Source organism: Euleptes europaea, chromosome 1 (genome assembly GCF_029931775.1).
Source record: "Euleptes europaea isolate rEulEur1 chromosome 1, rEulEur1.hap1, whole genome shotgun sequence".
Taxonomy (NCBI): Eukaryota; Metazoa; Chordata; class Lepidosauria; order Squamata; family Sphaerodactylidae; genus Euleptes; species Euleptes europaea.
The window spans coordinates 160881021-160901212 of record NC_079312.1 but is presented as its reverse complement, the minus strand read 5'-3'; the positions used below and the strand labels follow the sequence as shown (position 1 = coordinate 160901212).

At 46.4% G+C, this 20192-nt stretch overlaps 1 protein-coding gene across 1 annotated transcript in view; it reads right to left on the bottom strand.

The window, feature by feature from the left end:
* Positions 1–3488: 3488 nt before the first annotated feature.
* The window catches only part of LOC130493502 (keratin, type II cytoskeletal 5-like), a 203161-nt gene continuing 186457 nt past the window's right edge, over positions 3489–20192 (bottom strand). Inside the window, exon 10 of the mRNA XM_056867258.1 lies at positions 3489–3501. The gene's annotated coding sequence lies outside the window, so the exon portion shown is untranslated. The remainder of the gene's footprint in view (positions 3502–20192) is intronic.

Sequence of the window (20192 nt, the reverse complement as noted above, 5' to 3'; positions counted from 1 at the left end):
CCTCGGGAGGTGATGGGCTCTCCTTCTTTGGAGGTTTTTAAGCAGAGGCTAGATGGCCATCTGATAGCAATGCTGAGTCTATGCCTCACTATGAGTTTAGGCAGATCATGAGAGGGAGGGCAGGGAAGGGATGAGCCAGTTCTCGGCTCTTGTGGCCCTTTCTTACATCCCCAGGGTAATGCCGATCACCACTTTGTGGTCAGGAAGGGATTTTCCTCCAGACCAGATTGGTCCAGGGATCCTGGAGGTTATTTTGTCTTCCTCTGGGCATAAAGCAGAGGTCACTGGGGGAGTGGGGAGGTAGCTGTAAATTTCCTGCATTGTGCAAGGGGCTGGACAAGATGACCCTAGGGGTCCCCTTCCAGCTCTATGCTTCTGTGTTTCTATATAGAGGGAGAGGTGAATCAAGGTTTCTGGCCCTGCCCCTTCTCCCTATGTATGTACAGAATAACTTCAGAAACAGTTTGTGCATGTAGACTCTGTATATAGAGTTAAGGATTCTGCTCCCCACCCCGATCCTCACTTATCACAAAAGAGTCTTTGGCTACACAATTTTTATGCCTGTATTCTTCATAATCTATGCTAAATTTACATAGGGGGGCAGGGCCATCAGGAACAAGAAAGTACAACCCTACTCTGTCCCACCTGAGTGCATTCACCATATGCACATATATCATATACAATCCTACTGTGATCTAGAAAATGACAAACATGGGGTAAGGGTTGTTGTTGTTGTTGTTGTTGTTGTTTGCTCCTTTACATGGCAGTCTTTGTGACCCGATGCCCGAGTGTGTGTGAATCTGTCCTGTCCTACAGACTTTTAGGCCATTTATGCTTGGTAATTAGCAGCGTGTTCCAGGCTGAAGTACCCCGCATATTTTGTTGAGTTTTGCACGCTGAACCGTCATTCAGGAAGTGACTGCGAAGCCGTCGCATCCCTACTTCGCATTTCTTAAGAGCCCCTTTAACGCGACCTTTTGTGTTTGCTCTGCCCCCACACTGAAGAATCCCCTGAAGGAGCCATGCAAAATGACAGCCGTGTGTTAGCTATGCAAATGGCGGTTGGCTAATGGAAGGAACAAAGGAGCAGGCGAGTGGGGTGGTGGTGGAATGTCTCCTCTTGAGTCGGAACCGTGAATAAGCATTTTAAAGGTCGCATTTTTAAAAAGAGCTTTGAGCGACCATCAAAATTGACCCTGCATAAATGGCCTTATAAAACTAAATACTAACCATGCTTCTTCATTCAATTGGACCAGCCTTTAGGAAAAAGATAATTAGAAGAAACTTGCTAAAAAGGGGTCATGCACAGCAGAAGCACATTGGTAAGAAACCAGATGAATGAGCATGAAATTTCACAGCAATTAAAATTCAGCCCATGTTAAAAATTTGTACCCCAAATTTTCAATTTTACAATTCGTTTTTGAGGGAACATATGTAAAACCCTACATTTTAGGTCTTTTGTTGATTTCCACCTGTCATTGCAGACCTCCAAGTTACCCCTCATGCTGTTCCTGAGGGTCTCCTCTACCCCTGAAGCAGCATTTTGAGGGACCCGGTGGGCTGCGGTGGAAGGGGGCAGGCAAGGATGTTCTGTTTCACTGACGGAAGTGCCTTCCATTCGCAGAAATTAATGACCAGATCCAGCCCAGTGTAATGTTTTACATCTCACAATAGCCTCTCCATTTGGGAATGAGAATTACGGTGACAAAGAAAGAGAGAAAAATAATACACGGTGACACCGCTCCTCAAGAATGTGAGAAAAATAGCCTTTAAAAGGGCAGGAGGGGCCTTCCCTTTTATCTTTCACACTCCAGGAGGATTTCAGCTGCTTGTGGCTGTCTCACCCACATAATCTCCAGGAAACTTCAGTCATGACAGGTAAGCAATAATAACACTAATTAGACAGGAATGAAATAACTCCCCTTCTTTTTCTCTGGTTTACGTTTCCTTCAGACATCAGCTGCGTTTCTACAGCTCTGTGATATATCCCTATGTAATACCGATTATTTAAAAAACTCCACGATGCCTCAAAACACACAGATTCTCCTTCGTTCAAAACACTGTGTCCAATTTACAGTGCAATTCTCTGCATGCTTACTGGGAAGTAGATTCCATTTAATTCAACTAGGATAACTTCCAAGTAAGTCCGTATAGGATTGGGCAGTGTCTTTGGACCGTCTTCACTACTAAGCTTTTTAGAATGGCAATGCCGCAATAAAAACTTGTCTGTCTGACTGTCTTCACCTTTATACACTGAGGAAGACACAAGGCTCCTTTCAAGAGGTGGTTTTCCAATTTCTCATTCAGTGGTTTTTAGTTCGGGACGAACCGAACTAAAAAATGGCGGGCAACCGGGGGGCCCGAATTCAATTTCTCATCCCTTCTGTTCCCATCCCCAACTCAACATTTTGATTTCACTTCTCCCCTGTGGAAAATGAAGCTGTGATTACATTGGCACCTTGTTCTGTTTCCTTCTAAGTTTTTCTGTGTGTTAATAGGGTTGCCAGCCTCCAGGTGGTGGCTGGAGATCTCCTACTATTACAACTGATCTCCAGGCAATAGAGATCACTTCACCTTGAGAAAATGGCTGCTTTGGCAATTGGGCTCTATGGCATTGAAGTCCCTCCACAAATCCCACCTTCCTCAGGCTCCACCCCAAAATCCTCCTGCTGATGGTGAAGAGCGACCTGGCAACCCTATGTGTCAAGCATGTGTCAATAAATCGGTGTTATCTGTATATGTTAAATTTTATGAATAAACACTGTATAATTTGTACACGAAATATGCACAACATGCATCTGAAACCACAGAACCATCAGCAAAATTTCAGAGAACAAAAGCAGTTGACAGAATTATGAGACAGTAGAAAAACAAATGAAAGAGAGAGCGCTCACTCGTCTCTGTTAACATGTAGTATATTGCAAGGTGAGATGACATCAAGCTCAAAATTTCCCTACTTTGCTTCTGGAGGTGGAGAAACTTGAAGCATTCTGATGCCACGTCATGTGTCTTGTTTTATTGCATGATATCTGGCAGCAGGAGACTGGGAGTTGGGTTGTTTTTTGTTTGTTTTTAATCAGCAGATGTGACATTTCTGCGCAGTTCTGGCATCAGTCCCGCTTTGTCCAGCAGGATGGACATCTGAGTAAACCTTAGGGTTGCCAACTCCAGGTACCAGCTGGAGATCTCCTGCTTTTACAACTGATCTCCAGCCGATAGAGATCAGTGTGCCTGGATGAAATGGCCGCTTTGGCAATTGGACTCTATGGCATTGAAGTCCCTCCCCTCTCCAAACCCTGCCCTCCTCAGGCTCCTCCCCAAAACCTCCTGCCGGTGCGAAGAGGAACCTGGCAACTCTAGTAAACCTGCATATGCTCAGATTTCATGGCTTCTTTTAATTCTATCACATTCTCCTATTTCTAAAAAAATAAAATCAGAGCTGAACTGCACACGTTTGACTCACCCTCCAGCTTGTGAAACACAGCTCCCCCCCACCCCACCCTCCTGTCGCCAGGCTTGGAATCCTGAATCTAGTCAAACCCCAAGGACCTTGACATGCTTCAGCACTCCCTAGTTTGACACGCTGCAGCTGAAGGCGGGATCCTTCTTGCCAACGTTACATCACCTCCTTTGCTGAATGATATACTTTATTGTGGCCTTTTCTGTCACTGTCTCTCAATTTATTGCATGAATAATGAAAGGTTGCACAGCAACGGTGGACAGTGGGCTGGAAAAGTGACTGGTTTACGAGAGCATGTTGATTTACAAGGCTGTATGTGTACTTACTTGCAGCTCATGTGTTTTAAGAAACCTAAAAACACACTAGGCTTTTGCATACACACACATCAGCGAACTGCCAGAAGACCCAAACAGATTAGCAGCCAGCCGGGCGCACTGAGAACCTGAACCACTGAATAATTCTATACCTTAATTGATTGCAAATAAGGAACAACAATATATGTGAAGCTATTGGCTGAAGAAGCTGCCTTTGGTAGTGAAAGCGCAATTGTTCATCCGGACAGCGTTTCCATTTTTTTCAATATGCTTCCTTCCATGTTCCCTTGAAGAAGTTGATGATTGAAACAAAATTTATAAAAGAAAAGAAAAAGTTATTAACTGAACTGAAATATAATTTATTTTGGTACTATTGTAGCAAAGAGATATAGCTACTTCGTTTCTTTGTCGTTATGTTTTGTATTGTCTTAGTTGTTACAATGTATAGAATTGTATAATTTTGGACACTGTATATATTCACCACATGTTTGTAACAAGTATAATATAGCATTTTGATAAGCATTGAGAGCCTCATACTATTACTTTATACATACCACCTGGAGGTTGGCAACCCTACTCCTGGAATTATAACTGATCTTCAGAAAAAAGAGATCAGTTCCTCTGGGGGAAAATGACTGCTTTAGAGGGTGGGTTTTATGGCATTATACCCTGTTGAGGTCCCTCCCCTCTCCAAACTCCACTTCCCCAGCCTCCAAATCTCTAGGAATTTCCCATCTCACAGTCAGAATCGCTAGTACAACTGATCTCCAGGCAACAGAGACCTGTAGAGTGATTTTATGGGGCCTAAAACCAAGTACCGTATATACTCGGGTATAAGCCGACCCGAGTTTAAGCCGACCCCCCCAAACTTGAGGCCAGAAAAGGGAATTTCTTATTGACCCGCGTATAAGCCGAGGGTCAATAAGAAATTCCCTTTTCTGGTAAAGCTGCGCTCTAAAATGGCGGCCGCCATTTTAGAGTGCAGGGAAGATCTTGCCCCTGCCCCAGGTCGCCCTCCCACCGGCCTCCCGGGACCTCCCAACCCAACCCACCCCAACCCACCCCGACCCCAGTGCCATTCAAGGGGGGGAGGGGAAAGAGCCCCTGAACCCCCTACTCACCAGGAGAGTCGGCGGCAGCAGCAGCGGCGCAGCCTTCCTGGCCCTGCAGGAGGCCCCTGCCGGCCCCTGCCGGCCGGAGGAACCCTTGCGGGCCCGGCGGCGGGAGTGGCGGGGGCGGCGGCGAGGCCTGCCTGGGAGCAGGCAGGCCCTGCTGGCCGCTCCCAGGCGAGCTGGCCGGCAGCGGGGGGGGGGGCGGGGGCGGCGGGGGGGCGGCGAGGCCTGCCTGCTCCCAGGCAGGCCCCGCTGGCCGCTCCCAGGCGAGCGGGCCGGCGGCAGCGAGGCGGCGGGGTGTGTGGGGGGGCGGCCGCGAGGCCTGCCTGCTCCCAGGCAGGCCCCGCTGGCCGCTCCCAGGCCACGGGAAGGCGAGCGGGCCGGCAGCGAAGGATGGCGGCAATGGTAAGTTTTCCTCCTCCCTCCCCCTCCCTCCTCCCTCCTCCCCTACCCTACCGTATTGACCCGCATATAAGCCAAGTTGGCTTTTTTCAGCCCTTTTTTTTCAGCTTATACGCGAGTATATACGGTACATAAGAAAGGCATCGCAAGTCAATGCAAAATGGCAAAAACAGTAAGTACTGCAGTAGTACATTTTTCATTACATAAAGTCTTAATAAGCATGTAAAAGCATGTAAGGCCTTTTATGCTTGGCTGTTTCCCTCACAGTCACCCCTCCGATGACTTCGAGTCTTTGCTGTGATTATGCATGCCGTTTCTGACCATCAGAGGTCACCTTGCTCTCTCCCTGTGTTTGCTTGCGTTTTGCCTGCGTTTTCAGAGACCTGTTTTATCTCGAAATTGAAAAAGCGAGCAAAATGAGGGCAACACAGGGGGAGAGCGAGGCAACCTCTGACGGGCGGAAACAGCATGCATAATCAAAACAAAGACCCGAAGTCGTCAGAGGGGTGACTGCAAGGGAAACAGCCAAGCATTAAAGGCCTCAGTATATAAAAGCGTGACAGGTGTCGAAGCACTTGTCAATTAGGGCTGCCAACCTCCAGGTACTAGCAGGAGGTCTCCTGCTATTACAACTGATCTCCAGCCAATAGAGATCAGTTCAGCAGGAGAAAATGGCCCCTTTGGCAATTGGACTCTATGATATTGACGTCCCTTCCATCCCCAAACCCCACCCTCCCCAGGGTCCACCACAAAAACCTCCTGCCGGTGGCGAAGAGGGGTCTGGCAATCGTTCCTATGCCACTGTCATCATTGGCCAATACACTGGAACAGATGTGCAAGGGATGCTTCTATCAGACATGTGATGATTGTTTTGTGCCCCCCAGATGCACGCTGGAACCTTTTCTGCTTCGGACCACAAAGGCTACAAAAAGATCCAATGTGCATCTGGGAGGCACAAAAACACATGTCGCACCTCTGATACAAAGCACTGGTGTTGCTCCCAAACAAACACGAGGACTTAGTAATGTGTAGTTTGGCCTCCCAGTTTGTGACAAGCATAGGGTTGCCAACCTCCAGGTACTAGCTGGAGAACTCCTGCAATTATAACTTATCTCCAGCCGACAGAGACCAGTTCTCCTGGAGAAGATGGCTGCTTTGGCAATTGAATTCTATGGCATTGAAGTCCCTCCCCAAACCCTGCCCTTCTCAGGCTCCGCCCCACAAACCTCCCACCGGTGGAGACTCTAGACAAGCATGACTCTGGTTCATTTTGGAGCTTGTGCACTCCTTCTCTCCTTCCCACTTGCACCATAGTGCACTTGAAGCAAGCCACAGACCGCACAATATGCATAACACAATTAAGGAATTAAGCCTATAGAAAAAGCTCACCCATTACTTACACCCCCTCGCACATCTTATTCTGTCATCTCATTCATTCTCACATACACACCCCTCTTGTTCTTTCTTTTATTCTCACACATACACAGGCACACACCCTTGTTCCTTCTTTCTCATTAATTCTCATACATACACACACCCCTCATCCTCTCTCACTCACAAATGTCACACGCACCTCACTCATGCTGCTGGCTGGCAGCTGCCTCTGCTGCTTTATGGGACGTGCAGTGCTGGGGTCGCCAGCTGGAGCAGCTGTTATAATGAAGCTGGCAGAAGAAAAGGGCTGGGTGTAGGTAGGGTTGCCAGCTCCAGGTTGGGAAATACCTGGAGATTTTGGGTGTGGGGCCTGAGGAGGGTGGGGCATGGAGAAAGGAGGGATTTCAATGCCATAGAGTCCAATCACTAAGGCAGCCATTTTCTCCAGGGGAACTGATCTCTGTCACCTGGAGGTCAGTTGTAATAGCAGGCGATCTCCAGCCACCACCTGGACGTCGGCAACCCTAGGTGAAGGCCATATCACTGCTTGGGTCAAGCAAGCACCTCTACCATTTCATGCAGCTCTATTGGTGGCCTAGGCTAGCCCAGACTCGTCTGATCTCAGAAGCTAAGTTGTGTTGGTCTTGGTTAGCATTTGGGTGGAAGACCACCAGGAATTCCAGGGTTGCTACGCAGGTAGGGTTGCCAGCTCCAGGTTGGGAAATAACTGGAGATTTGGGGGGGGGGGTTTGAGCCTGAGGAGGGTGGGGTTTGGGATGGGGAGGGACTTCTGTGGGATAGTATTCCATAGAATCCACCTGGAGATTGGCAACCCTATACATAGAGGTAGGCAATGGCAAACCACCTCTGAACGTCTCTTGCCAGAACCAACGGGTTGAAATTAAATCAAAAGAGTATCTGTCTAGACATTAGGAAGAATTTTCTAACAGAGTGGTTCCTCAGTGGAACAGGCTTCTTTGGGAGGTGGTGAGCTCTCCTTCCCTGGAGGTTTTTAAGCAGAGGCTAGATGGCCATCGATCAGCAATGCTGATTCTATGACCTTAGGCAGATCATGAGAAGAAGGGCATCTTGGCCATCTTCTGGGCATGGAGTAGGGGTCACTGGGGGTGTGGGGGGAGGTAGTTGTGAATTTCCTGCATTGTGAACGGGGTTGGACTAGATGACCCTAATGGTCCCTTCCAACTCTATGATTCTATGAAATTCCTTTTAAAATGTCACACATACAATTCAGGCACTCATAAACACTTTGGGATCCAGTGACCACACTGTGCATGCATGTATAATACACACATGCAAAAACACCCCCCAGAATGCCAATCAATAAACTGGGGAAGCAAAAACAGGTTATCACCCATAAAAAATAAAAACAACCAGTCTCGGGTTATTTGGGCAGGTGACCCCAAAACAAAAACAGTCAACTTGTCAGCCTAGCGTGACAGAAACTTTGGAGGTCTGCAAACTCGCCCCAGTTCTCCTGCCTGGGATTGCCCGTCCTCTCACCAGTTCATCTTTTTAGCCTTTTTCACAATCTAGCCATTTCATACATATTGCAGCTAGGCAGCATAGCACTGCAGAGAAAAGCAGCAGCCTTGCCGATGTCCGTGCAAGTGTGTGTATGTCCATGCAAGTGTGTGTATGTAGGTAAATGGGGGACTTGTATTATTCGGAGAATTTCAAGGAGAATTTTATCATACATCAAATCCAGATGTGAGGTAAAAATTGCAGTGAAATAGAGGCATCTATTTTCTGTTTCTTTCACTCTTTCCAGCAACAGATTGTGCAAAATCTTTATTTATTAGGGTTGCCGGGTTCCTCTTCACCATCGGCGGGAGGTTTTGGGGGTGGAGCCTGAGGAGAGCGGGGTTTGGGGAGGGGAGGGGCTTCAATGCCCCAGAGTCCAATTGCCAAAGGCAGCCATTTTCTCCAGGTGAACTGATCTCTGTCGGCTGGAGATCAGTTGTAATAGCAGGAGATCTCCCTCTAGTACCTGGAGGTTGGCAACCGTATTATTTATTGTCCAATTCAGTTCAGTTACGCCTAGGGTTGCCAGGTCCCTTTTCGCTACCGGCGGGAGGATTTTAGGGCAGAGACTGAGGAGGGCGGGGTTTGAGTAGGGGAGGGACTTCAATGCCATAGAGTCCAATTGCCAAAGCGGCCATTTTCTCCAGGGGAACTGATCTTCATCGTCTGGAGATCAGTTTTATTAGCAGGAGATCTCCCGCTAGTACCTGGAGGTTGGCAACCGTGGTTTAGGGTTGCCAACCTCCAGGTAATAGCTGGAGATCTCCTGCTATTACAACTGATCCCCAGCTGATAGAGATCAGTTCCCCCGGAGAAAATGGCCGCTCTGGCAATTGGACTCTATGGCACTGAAGTCCCTCCCCAAACCACGCCCTCCTCAGGCTCCGCCCCAAAAACCTCCCGCCGGTTGTGAAGAGGGACCTGGAAACCCTACCTTGGTTACGCCTCTTGGAACCATGGGTGCCACTATGCCCGTCCCCTGTTGAAAAGAGGCCATTGGCAGGGGTGGAGGAATCCCAGCCAACTGGGAAGCTAGACTGATTCCTTATAAGGGGAATCTGCCTTAGCATTGCAAGCATTTGCTGTGTGCTACTGCCCTGCCCACCCTCCCATTGGGGCAACACAGAATTAGTTGGTCAGCTTTTGGAGCCAAGGAGGAATTTCTTTGCATCTCTTATGACTGGCTCTGGTATAAACAGGCCCAGTCTTGGGGCTGGTTCGGCCATAACTAGAGATGGCAGAAACAGGGAGGGTTGCTCAAGACAGGTAGGGGAAATTAGTGTGCACCTTGAGGCACTGAAGGAAGAAGGGCCATACCTGAAACATCCCGTCATTTGCTGGGGCAGCAGGGTGTACTGGGAAGTGGATGCCCTTGGGGCTGAGCACCATCAACGAAACCCTTAGTCAGCTGTGCAGAATATGGGGGAAGGGGAGGGTTAACAGATCCCTCTTCACCATCAGCGGGAAGTTTTTGGGGTGGAGCCTGAGGAGGGCAGGGTTTGGGGAGGGGAAGGACCTCAATGCCATAGAGTCCAATTGCCAAAGCAGCCATTTTCTCCAGGTGAACTGATCTTTATTGGCTGGAGATCAGTTGTAATAGCTGATCTCCAGCTACTACCTGGAGGTTGGCAAACCTAGGGGAGGGGGCTAAAGCTTTGGCCAACGCAGAGAATGTTGGCTGGCTGTTATTAACATTGGCCAACATTGGCCAACGCAGAGAATGTTTATAACAGCCAGCGTTGGTCCCTGAAGAAGGCGTTAATTGCTGAAACAGAAAGATCACCGGGCTTCTGTTGAGAACAACTGCACTACTGAATTGCTACTCTCAAGAAGCATATCTGTGGAAGAAAGGGAGGTTGGCACCCCCTTTCATGGACTTACCTATAATACTGTTATTTGTTTGTAACAAGGCATAGTCCTCTCTTTGGCGTTACTTTTAAGGCAATAATTAACAACACATGTTTTTGCCTACATACTATCAGTGGTGGATATGTTATTAAATACCACTACTTTATAATCATTGTGTCTAGCTTTGTGAAGTGCTGTTTCTAGTTTGCTGAGTATCCTACAGCACGCTAACCTTTGTTTACCAAACCTCCAGGTAATAGCTAGAGATCTCCTGCTATTACGACTGATCGCCAGCCAATAGAGATCCATTCTCCTGGAGAAAATGGCTGCCTTGGCGATTGGACTATATGCCATTGAAGTCCCTCCCCAAACCCCACCCTCCTCAGGCTCCGCCCTAAAAACCTCCCACCGATGACAAAGAGGGACCTGGCAACCCTAGGGTAGCCACAGGTGCATTCCATAAGGTTGCCAACCTCCAGGTGGAGGCTGGAGATCTCCCACTATTACAACTGATCTCCAGGGGACACAGATCAGTCCCCCTGGAAAAAGTGTCCACTTTAGCAATTGGACTCTATGGTATCGAAGTCCCTCCCCTCTCCAAACCCTGCCCTCCTCAGGCCCCACCCTCAAAAATCTCCAGATATTTCTCAACCCAGAGCTGGCAATCCTAGCCTGCCCCTGACACATACTTGAAATAGGGTTGCCAGGTTCCTCTTTACCACTGGTGGGAGGTTTTTGGGGTGACGCCTGAGGAGGGAGGGTTTTGGGGAGGAGAAGGACTTCAGTGCCATAGAGTCCAATTGCCGAAGCGGCCATTTTCTCCAGGTGAATTGATCTCTGTTGGCTGGAGATAAGTTGCAATAGCAGGAGATGCCCAGCTAGTACGTGGAGGTTGGCAACCCTAACCTGAAATCACTCAAAAAAACGATAATAGCATGTGACTGACATGACTTGGAGTGTGTATCTCCCAATATACTGGCACTGGTTCCAGTAACCATCCTAAACCTTTCAGAGACAGGGTTTAGGATGATACTGTCAGATCCTCAGAATTCTGAATTTCACACCAAGTTCTATTTTCTGAGCTGGTGGTGTGTTAATTCTGAACACAAAAATGGGTAGGACTGACTGATGCTGGACTTGTCTAGTGCCACCTGCTGGCCTATTTGCTTTAAATTAAAAACAGCAAGCAACGAAATGGCTGTGTGTTTGCAGAGACTGCATGCTGTATTTACAGGTGTCTGTCAAACTCGAGAAGCAGAATCCTGAGGGATCTTAACTGCCTCGTTTTGTCAAATCATGAAGGTCTTTGGGAATATCTGAGTTCAGACCGACAGAAGGAATTGTTTTACTGCAAAAATACCTAATTTCCTATTTGATATTCTCTAAGAACTCATTATCACCAGACAATCATAATTTTCTAATCCAGGAAAACAAAGTTCTCTGGCCAGAAGTGTGTATGTGTGTGTGTGTGTGTGTGTGTGTGTGTGTGTGTGTGTGTGTGTGTGTGTGTGTGTGTGTGAAGTGCCATCAAATCACAGCAAATTTATGGCAACCCCTTATGGTGTTTTCAAGGCAAGAGACTAACAGAGGTGGTTTGTCATTGCCTTCTTCTGCATAGCAACTCTGTTGTTCCTTGGTGGTCTCCTATCAAATGCTAACCAGGGCTGACCCTACTTAGCTTCTGAGATCTGATGAGATTGGGCTAGCCTGGGCTAGAATACATTATATACAATAAATATTACAAATACTGTATTTTCTGGCGTGTATATTATAATGCAACTGAGCACATTTGCAAAGTTTTACTCACTGTGTCCTACTTAATCAAGTTATACTTTCTCAAATGGTTTTACATTTGGGGGTGGGGAAACAAGAGAGAAAGAAGCAAAGAACATAGTGACATGAGGATAAGCAATTTGGTAGAGAGCACAACTCTTAAAATTGTAGCTGCTTGTGCTAACTGGAGTCAGAGACGCTCTAGGCTGATCCTGCATTAAGTAGAGGGTTGAACTAGATGACCTATATGGCCCCTTCCAATTCTATGATTCTGTGAGTTTTGCTACTACCTGAGGAGATTGGTGCCTGACAAAAGGGCAGGGAGGGGAAATATTTATAGGCTGCAGATATCACTCAGCAAAAACTTTATTTTCATTTCCTGTTTGAAAAAAAGGAGTCAGATATCTCCATTCTACTTGATAAGATTATTTTCTCACTTACAGAAAAATTACAACATACCATCAGTCCAGAAGGTACTATTTAATCCTTTTCTCCAAATGTGTATACTGGTATGGCCTAGGGTTGCCAACCTCCAGGTTGTGGCAGAAGATCTCCTGCTATTACAACTAATCTCCAGCCGATAGAGATCAGTTCACCTGGAGAAAATGGCTGTTTTAGTAGTTGGACTCTATGGCATTGAAGTCCCTCCCCTCTCCAAACCTCGCCCTCCTCAGGCTCAACCCCCAAAACCTCCTGCCAGTGGCAAAGAGGGATCTGACAACCCTAGTCTGTACACATGAGTGGGAACTTTCCAACAACTTCTCAAACTTAGGGAGTCATTCTTTGCTGAGTGCTACAATGTGTGCTAGAACAAGATTTTCTCTGCTCCCCTTCCCACACACATGCACACACATTATCCAGTCAACCCTCCAATCCCATGATTTACCTGGCCACATGGACCTTAGGGGCCCTGACCTGGATGGCCCAGGCTAGCCTGATCTCGTCAGATCTCAGAAGCTAAGCAGGGTCAGCCCTGGTTAGTACTTGGATGGGAGACCACCAAGGAATACCAGGGCTGCTGTGCAGAGGGAGGCACTGGCAAACCACCTCTGTTAGGCTCTTGCCATGAAAACCCCAAAAAGGGGTCGCCATAAGTCGGCTGCGACTTGAAGGCACTTTACACACACACACACATGGACCTTAGGGTGACCAGGCTTAAGGTTGCCAAATCCAGGCAGGGAAATTCTGGGAGATCTGGGGGTGAAGTCTGAGGAGGGCAGGTTTTGGGTAGGGGGGGACCTTCAGCTAGGTATAATGCCATAGTCCAAACTAGCCATTTTCTCCAGGTGAACTGCTCTCTGTGGTTTGGAGATCAGTTGTAATTCTGGAAGATCTCCGGCTCCAGGCTCCACCTGGGGGTTGGCAACCCTAACTGGGCCTCTGAAATTTTGTCCCCCTACTTCCTTTGTATAGTGCATTTCATCCCACACTTCCTATGAGGAGCTCAGACCAATGCAAATGGTTATCCTTTTATCTTCACTACAACCCTGTGAAGTAGATTAGGATAATATATCCCTAGGTTGTCCTAATTTTTCACATAAAGAGAATTTTGAGACATATTTCGAGTTCTTCCTTACTTGAAACATCAGAAAAATTTGAGGGAAGGTCCTAAGAGTTTTGTGAAATCTAATTTCTAGCGATTAGGGACAAAGAGTAAGAGAGAAAGAGCAGTATAGTTTTTAAAGTCTGGGATGGTAGGGTTGCCAGCTCCGGGTTGGGAAATACCTGGAGAATTTTGGGGTGAAGCCTGAGGGGGGTTGGGGTTGGGGAGGGGAGGGATTTCAGTGGGGTATAATGCCCTAGAGTCTACCTTCCAAAGCTGCCATTTGCTCCAGGTGATCTAATCTTTGTCGCCTGAAGATCAGTTGTAATCTCAGGAAATCTCCAGCCACCACCTGGAGGTTGGCTACTTTAGTTGGGGCTGTAAGGCCTTTATCATAAAATGGTCTATTTATGCCATTTCAGAAACAATAGAAGGGTTTTTTTTGTATAAACCATGAAGTTGTGTATGGGATTGACTCATAGGGGGCATTTCACCAGTATATACTGGGCTCAGAATAATAATGCTGGCTGGTACCCAGTTGACAACCACTTCCTCATAGGTATTATAGCCACAGTGTAAAGAACTCATAAAACAAGCAAGGTCTTTTCACTGGGGAACACTTTGAGGATTTAACGTGGATCTTGCTTAGTCATGTTTGCCTCTCTACTTCACCAGGAGAAGTAAAGAAAAGCCGTCATAAAATTATCTAATCCATTTTGATTCACATCCCTAATCTGATTCATTGCCTTCATGCATTTTTTCAGCCCCTGGGGCCAAATTAGTTCCCTGTCAGCAATTCATGCCTTCAGCAATGTCACTTAATGTAAAATCTTGTCTGCACTCTAAGTCACTGTTTCAGATTTGGAGAGGGAAAAGAAAAAGAAGAAGAGTTGGTTTTTATATGCCAATTTTATCTACCTTTTAGGGAGAATCAAAGCGGCTTACCATTGCCTTCCCTTCTCCTCCCCACAACAGACACCCTGTGAGGTAGATGGGGCGGAGAGAGTTCTGAGAGAACTGTGACTAGCCCAAGGTCACCCAGCAGGCTTCATAAGGAGAAGTGGGGAAACAAACCAGGTTCACCAGATTAGAGATCGCAGCTCATGTGGAGGAGTGAGAAATCAAACCGGGTTCTGCAGATTAGAGTCCACCACTCTTAAACACTATACCACACTGGGGGTGGGGGGAGCTGGCCAAGTCTTGGATAAATTTAAGCTCATTTGTTGAGGCATCTTTTTCATGTCTCCGAATAACTATAGTAATGATGTCAAAATCCATTAAATAGTTGACCTTAAAAACACACACAAGAAAAGGGTATTTGTGCCTGCCTTGGGATGCTTATCTATAATACAGAGGCCTTTATAAATGCATGTAATAACTACATAACTGTATAACCAGTCAATTGACCAGAAGTAAATATGCTCCTAAGGAATAATGGCATGTCGTCTGAAACACTGAGGCTTGCAGGAGATATTTCACTTCTAGGGCTGTGCAAAAAAAAAAAAAAAAAAGGGAAAAAAATTAAGGTACAATTCAAGTTCGGGTTTATTGGTCCTGATTTTTTTGGGGGGTAAACCCAAAATAAGCCGAATTTCCATACCGGTAAATATGGGAATTCGGCTTTTTTCTGGGTTTTCTGAAAAATTTGGGACCAATAAAGCCTATGGGGCTTTTCGTGGCTCCTGGGGAGCATTCTTGCAGGTAGAGCCCCCAAATTTTCAGCGTGGCTCCAAGGGACTCTCCTTGCAAGAACCCCCATGTTTGGCTAAGATTGGGTCAGGGGGTCCAGAGTTATGGGGCCTGGAAGGGGTCACCCCATCCTCCTCCATAGAAAATAAAGAGCAAAGTGGCTGCATTCTGATTCTTTAGTGTGATCTTCGCTATGTATCTCAATGGAGGAGCCGGGCTTTAAACGGTGGGAAAAGTTCGCCCCGCTCCTCCATAGAGATACAATGTCAATGTCACATGCAGGTGAAGACCATAGAGTTTTGGTGAAATTCCAGAGTGTCACCTGACATTCTGATGTCACTTCCATGTTTTTAGCTGGACAAGGGTTGGAAATGACATTGTGCAATGTGTCGATGTCACATGCAGGTGAAGACCACAGAGTTTTTAGGAAATTCCAGAGTGTCACCTGACATTCTGATGTCACTTCCATGTTTTTAGTTGGAAGTGACATTGCTGCCATTTCTGCCCTCCATATTTTTCCTGCTGTCCTGGAACAAGGACACATGGTAGGCTAGACCACCCGAACTAGGCAAATGATAAGCCTAAGGAATGCCCAACAAACTGTAGAGAGCTCCCTGGAACAAACAGTGCTATACACCTAGGCATGGTACAAAAACAAATCAGTCCCATATATATTAAAGGGCAAATCAACTCCTGAGTTTTTGCGAAGTGCTTTGTTGATACGTGTCTGCGTAGAGTACAGAGAAATTTGTTTGCTCGGTTGCTGCAAGTGTCATGATTACAAAATCTAATGCTGGACTGGATAGGTGGGAAGAGCAGGGTAAGGCAGCATGCTGCTCTTCTTGTTTTTCATCCATTGCCTGTACCTATCTGTACAGAAGATCTTCAGCTGGTAGAAACTGGTGTAGCTCTGCTCTGTCCAAGACCACAGCATGGATTTGATGTAAAATAATGAAATGGCGATGTTCATTCACATTCTTCATCTGTGCTACATAAGAAGCAGTTGTGCGTGCTCACCCATCAGTTCGGCTCACACCCTGTTTGCAAGTTGCAAACAGAGAACAGACTATTTGGAGAGACGTTTGGATGTAGTAAAACAAATTCCAATGCATCCAATTTGTGCTATTACACTTCTTTTTCACACAGGCTTCTCACTGCCATTCCCATGGCATATATGCTGTTGACTGATTTTTAACACGGCAGGGAGAAATACCTGAGATTTTTCTGTTCAGACTTACTACTTAGGGGTCTCTGTGAGCCTTTGGTGTCTGCCCTTGAACCAAGTTAATCCTGTAATCAGTTCTTGTGCTTACTGCTTGAATCGATGCCAGGGAGTGCACAGGTGCAAAAAAAAAAAAAAAAAAAAAAGCAGGCAATGCAATCTATCCAATGTTGGCCATGTAAAGGATGTATCTGACTGCACAGGCACAAAAAGGGGCAAGCTACAGCAAGTGAATCCATGTTTTCCATAAGTCAGTCAATGGAATAACCCAATCAATCAAGTCTTGAGAGGGATTCTTGCCTCTTGTCCGGTAAATTAGATGATTTATTTCTTGGATTAAACTACAATGACCAAACAAGAAACTTGTGTTTTTGCAAAAGTGCTCAGAACAGTGCTGTGTTTGACATGAACGTGGAGCTGAACCAATCAGATGATCGCCTCACCTGTAATCAATCAAGTTTGAGCAAAGTTAAGTTCAGCTGGTGATTGTGTCTTCTCAGCATGCCTAATAAAAACTGTCTTGTTGGATCTCACAAAGGGTCCAGAATTATAGTAGATTCCTCACACAGGATCTTGATCAGGTCTCCTTGTTAAGCAGCAGCACCAGCAACCTACCTGCACCCTCTTGTCATCCTTGGAGGCCCTGCTTCAGTTGCCCCCAACATTTGAGGCTAGACGGGTAACAACCCAAGACAGGGCCATCTCGGTCATGAAACCAAAACTTTGTAACTCCCTCCCCAGGGAAATTCACTTGTCTCCCTCTATTGATGTCTTTTGCCACCAGGTGAATACTTTTTTAATCTGGCATACCCCCAGTTATGGTTCTTCACCCTCCTTCTAGTGTTTGTCATGTGTTTTTAATTGAATTTTATAATTTTAACAGTATTTTTGTTTAAATGTTTCAACGGTTTATGTTCACCACCTTGGGGACCCCAATTGGGTGGAAAGGTGGCATATTTTTTTAAATAAATAAATAAATATACTTTCTTTGAAAATGGAGATGACCCTTGCATGTATTATTAATGTATTCACCTTGCCCCCCTTTAAAAGGTTTTTCTTATCATTTTTTGGATGCCGTCAAGTCACAGTTGACTTACGGTGACCCCATAGGGTTTTCAAGGCAAGACACCTAAGAAGGTCGTTTGCCATTGCCTGCCTCTGTGTCACAACCCAGGTGACCCTTGGAGGTCTCCCATCCAAATACTAACCAGGGCTGACCTTGCTTAGCTTCTGAGATCTGGCAAATCAGGCTAGCCCGGGGCTATCCAGGTCGGGGAGTTTGTTATCACAGGCCATTTATGCATGGGGAGGTTTTGCCTTGGATTCGCTGTTCTCTAGATGCACATTTCCCCCATCCAAATTCTCAGAGCTCTGCATGGGGGCTTATTTTGGAGTTCTGAGAATTCGGATGGGGAAAATGTGCAGCTAGAGAGCGGCAAACCCAAGGCAAAACCTCCCAAGCATAAATGGCCATAGTGGCCACCAAAGAATTAGTTACACTGACCTGTTGTGAAACGCACCATTCAAATCAGTTTTGGAGTTCTCCCTATGGAAAAGCATCTGACCAAATCTGAGGTAAGCCACAAAGGGTGTCAATAAAACAAGTGAACTTTGTTAGTGGTAGAGGCATCCCCAACATTTCTAGGCATCTCGGTCCTTGACAGCACTAATACCTTTCCCCATAGAAGATCTTTCCTCCTCTTCTTCAAATTATCCCTCCCAGAATCATCAACTTTTATTATTTTATTTAATTATTTCAAACGAACTTTCATTTTTATTCAGAGCTGATACTGTATCGAAATAAAACTTGATTGATTGACAGCACTAATAGTCTTCGGTTGGATGTTTGGAGGTGTGACCGGGACACTGGAACTGCAACCCCCTAGTTTATTTTGACCTTTGTCCTTAATGTCCAGACTGGAACTTCCAAGGGACTGGGGGGACGGCAAGAAGGAAGTGCTGCCCTGGCATTGGTAGTGCCTGTTATATACCACAGTCCTCCATTGCACATGTTACAATTCAAATCTTATAATCTAAATTGAACACCTTAGAATACAAAACAACTCCTTACAACTCCAGCGCTCTTTCCCTCAAGAGAAACTGACCTCTGAAGATTGCCAAGAATTTCCTGCACTGTGGGAAGTGGAACTGTGAATCCACAACATCCGGTAGCAATTAATTACAATTTGCTGCTGAGCACATCACATTCTCAGCCTTACCAAACCAGTACCTGTCAATTGCAATCCTCTGCAATTATGGGACTTGCCGGTATATACAAGGTTGGAAGCCCAGGGATGAACTGTCACAGCTGAGATCCCATCTGTGTTCATTTAGGGGAAAGAAGCAAAGCCCTTCCCAAAAATACAGAACGTAACTGCTCCGTCCAAAGTGAGATTAGAGTCTACATCTGATGGACAAGGCAAGGATGGGGAAATGAGAAAAGGATGCCAATAATATGAATAGTGGAGATGGGGAGAATCAAACAGGGATGTGCATTTGGATATTAACTAAAACCCCAACTGAAAAGCCTCCATTCATATATCAACAGTGATTATTTTTTCAGCTTCCTGTGATTAAACCAAATTGAAAAATGTTGGTGCATGTGTGCCTGTTTTAGAGCAGATGTGTAACTGACAGGGACATTTTCCAATCAGCCAAGTTACACATATGTTGACACCAAAGAAGATTGTGCTTGTAATTCTGTCTTCCCCATACCACATAATTGTTTTGCAGGCTGGTGGGAGGCGGGAGGAGAGACATTTGATTCTACAGAAGCACGGGCTCTTGTTTGCTCAAGTTATTCTGTTCTCCAATACCAGCCTGCTGGGTACTGGGGCAAACATTTTGCTTGCACACCCTGGCATACAGGCTATGCTGCAAACTGCAGAGGGTTTCCCCTCTGGAGATGGGTTTCCCCTCACCCCCTTGACTGGCAATGTTGCCACTGTGGTAGAACTAAAGATGCAGCCGTTTGGGTCGCACCTGCAAGGCAAATGCTATCCTTTCCCACCAGTCTTCATAGCAAGCAGCATCTGCCACCTTCTCTCAATAGTGTAGGGTTGACAGGTCCCTCTTTGTCATCGGCGGGAGGTTTTTGGGTGGAGCCTGAGGAGGACGGGGTTTGGGAAGGGGAGGGACTTCAATGCCATAGAGTCATCTTTGTCATCGGCGGGAGGTTTTTGGGTGGAGCCTGAGGAGGACAGGGTTTGGGAAGGGGAGGGACTTCAATGCCATAGAGTCCAATAGCCAAAGCGGTCATTTTCTCCAGGTGAACTGGTCTCTATCAGCTGGAGATCAGTTGTAATACCAGGAGATCTCCAGCTATTACCAGGAAGTTGGCCTCCCTACAATAATGTGTGCGAACGGATATCAGTAACAAGGAGACACACTACAGCACATGGGCCGGCAAGGCCCCATTCAGGATCAACTGGACAACCCTCAGTAAGAATAACAGAAGCTGACAGAACATATGGCTCCTTGTTAAGGAAAAAGAAAAGGAAGAAAAGCACATACCAGCGATACAGAGCTGGCAGAGGGGTTGGGTGGTGGCTGTACAAACTGCTCCCTCCTGCATGCCTACTATGTTCCTGCAAAACCTGGTGCCTTCCCAGCGGCGTTTTGTTCTTATTTGTCTCTGCCATTCTGCCTGCTTTCATAGCTTCCTTTGCCAAATGTCTCCTACTGCCGGTTCTAATGAGGGCTTTTTATCTATTTGAAATTTGACAAGGAGGATCCCTGAGGTAAGGACTACAATCCCTGAGAATGTCATTCCAATCTGAAAGGGGGGAGGGATCTGCAGCCAGAAATGTGTCTTCCATTGTTGAAAACAATGGAAACAAATAATCAAACTGAATAATCAGGAGTGTAGCTAATAATGGGCATAATGACACTGGGTCAAGTTTCTCCCCCCGCC